Here is a 3314-nt window from a genome sequence, read left to right as displayed (position 1 = left end):
CAATACCCTTCTAAGTACTGTTCTGGCTTTTGTAGCCCTTGCTATCAATGTTGACAAATGTTAACAAGGATAATGAGGAAGGCCTCTGTGACCATAGGAGTGCAAGTGCTTTCTATCAGAACCCCTTTCCTATTTTTCACGTTACCAGCACTACAGGGTTATACTAGCAGACCCAAAGACACAACATAGACTTACATAAAAATCCACTCCCAAAACCTGGTCCCTCTTTTTTTTTTCCTAGTGCCAAAGAGATCCTATTTGAGCAGGTCTCAATAACCAGTGTAGCCACAACAAATAAGAAGCAAAAGCCAGCTAAGGCATGCAACCTCATAACACTAGTGCTGTAGAGTTTTGATCTATTGGTGTTGGGAAGACAGATTTGAAACTTCCAGTGCTAGGACAGAGAACTAAGGAATAGAGAGTGAGACAGGTCATCATTACAGAACACTATTCATGTGGGGAGCTATAGAGCAATCCATCAAGCCTGAAAGAAAAAGTACAGAATTCATTTAAAGTCAAAACATCAGTTTTGAAGTCAAAATATCAGTTGGGACAAAGACTTGGACTGGGAGAAATACTAAGACACTTTGAGATCCATCCCCCAAAGAAACCACAATACATATATTCTATTGCACTTCTGAGTTTCTAAAATTTTTCTATGTTGTCTACTGGCCTTCATATATGGTCTGCACCTTCCACTAAACTCCCCCCAAATTCTAATTTAATTTCTTACCCTGACCTGTGATAAATCAAAGTTATGATGGGTATGGTTGTGATGTGGAAAATCATGATGTACAAGGGATTACTTTTCATTTTCCCAATGCTTAGCATAGTTTTTGGTTCATAATAAATGATTATTACATTGTTGTAGTCATTGAGATTTTTTAAATTTCCTGTTCATGGTAATAACATTTGAGACTTTTCTACACTTTTAATATTTTTCCCTTCATCCACAATAGCTTGAGAATTTATCTCTCAATGTCTTCCAAATTATGTCATCTTCAGCAGAATCTCCTGTGTGTATACTTGTTTTCAGCTGCCTGCTTCTCCCCACTTCATTTTCTTTAGTATTATTTCCATTTTCTCTAGCAATATATCCAGAGTCAAAATTGGACAACTCCATTATCCTTGATGGTAAAGAGAATTAGTTGTAACAATCTTTATAGTCTTTCCCATTTTTGTCTATTTTATCAGATTAAATAAGCTATCTATGAACAAACAGAACCTACTAACAAGGATATTATATATCTAAAAGAGAAGGAATATGAATACAAATTAGATAAAACCAAACTAAATCTCTTTTCTTTGGGTATAATTGAAAAGATTTACCACATACTCATAGAGTTGAAAGGAATCTCTAATCCAATAAATCAAAATGAATCAGTAGGATTCTTAGGTAACCCAACACATAATAACAATTGCTAATTGAATTAATTTCAATTTCATATACAACTCCTATTTTTAAATTCTTGCTATTCCAAGTTGCTTGCTATACACACATTTATTATGGGGACAAATTTGTTTCCATAGTATATTAAATAATGGTTGATATTCAGCCTGGTACCCTTTTGGGAAACTATTACAAATGAGTAAAGTGCTAGAAAATCTAGGAAAAAAAAAAAGAAAAAAGAAATATACCCTTTGTCAAACAAGTTGATCCATCTCTCAACATTGGGCATTTTGTCTTTCTGTCTCCTAAGCCTGAAGTGCTCTCCCTCTTCTGCTCTAAACACTGACTTTCTTGACTTCTTTAAAGATCCATTTTTGACAGGAAGCCTTCTCTCAGCCCTCTTAATTCCAGAGCTTTCCCCATTTTTAATCATTTCCTATTTATGCTATTTATAGCTTTGCTTTGCATACATTTGTTTGCATGATGCCTTCCCCCTTAGATTATAAATTCCTTGAGGGCAGGAACTGTCTTTTTCCTCTTTGTGTATCTTCAGTGCTTAGCACAGTGCCTGGTGCATAGCAGGCACTTAATACATTGATTGATTAATTGAGGGGTGCCCCTTTTAAATGTGGACAGTTTTACTAATAAAAAAGAGTAGAGGCAAGACAGTTGTGAGAAAAAGACTGAAAAGGTAAAATTATTAAGAGTATAAGTAACTCACCCTTTACTAATATGTAATTCACAGGGTCTTTGTGGAGAGACAGTACCTTTGGGATAAAAGCAGGTATGGGCTGCAGCCAGCTTTAACCAACTTGCAAGAACTGATTGTTAAATTTTCAGTATGAACATTTACATCTTGAAAATGCTACAAAGTAGGGCTTAAATATGTTGTTTTGTTGATTATCTAGACTAAAGCTTCTTAAACTGAGGTTTGCGATTTCATGTGGGATCTTATAAGTGATGTGGGGATCAGGAAATTATGATTTATTATCAGTAAATGTTTGATTTGTATACCTACTTTATATACCTATTTACCTGGATTCATGTAAAAATTTCTCTGGTGAAAAGGGATTGCAAGTGGAAAAAGTTTAAAAAGTCCTGGGGGAGCTTAAGAAAGTGATGGAGAAAATATTAATGATGCTGATAAACTTAAATGTGTGTTGTATACAATCCCTCCCAGTCAGTTGTTAAACATTTACCAGTATGTTGCTAGATAAAAATCATTGCACTCCCCAGGTTTCTAGCACAGTGATCATTTGTGATATATCATCAGAGGTTATACATGTGGCAAACGGTTCCACAATCTCACCCTTGAGTTCCTTCAGAACAACTGAGCAGATGCTGGTAACATATCTTACATCTAGTCTGACAATAAATTTAAGAACACAGTGTATGTTTCTGTTTGAGCTCATGCCTCCTACCCATTCATTCATTTCAAGGGAGTGAAAATGTTTCTAACTGGCAACCTTCCTTGGAAAAGACTAAGGCAAAGACCCCATTTCACCTGACTACAGTCTCCTTTGGAGATGGTTCTATTAACAGACTACCAGCTGGAGAACTCCCTATGATATAATTGAAGAGTTTCTGACTGGCTTTTGCAAGGACTCAATGCTTATGCTTTGGGCTTTTTCAAGTTCTAGTTTGTACCTGACACACTTTCTCTTCTTTCTTGTTCTGACAATTTTCCCATTAAAAACAAAACAAAAATAAGACCAATAAGCTTTTCCCGAGTTAACTTTCTTTGACTTCATCCATTAGTCAAAAACATGGAAAGGATTTTTCCCCAAACCCCCGATGCTATTGAAACATGGCACAGTTTTGCCCTGAGATCCCAATAGGAGAGAGATGTTTTAGTTCTACTGTCAATTATTTAACCTCTCTTTTTATCCTACCATTATAACTTTACCATGTATCAGAACACTTT

This window comes from Sminthopsis crassicaudata, chromosome 3, assembly GCF_048593235.1.
Source record: "Sminthopsis crassicaudata isolate SCR6 chromosome 3, ASM4859323v1, whole genome shotgun sequence".
Classification (NCBI taxonomy): domain Eukaryota; kingdom Metazoa; phylum Chordata; class Mammalia; order Dasyuromorphia; family Dasyuridae; genus Sminthopsis; species Sminthopsis crassicaudata.
This window is presented reverse-complemented; position numbering follows the sequence as displayed.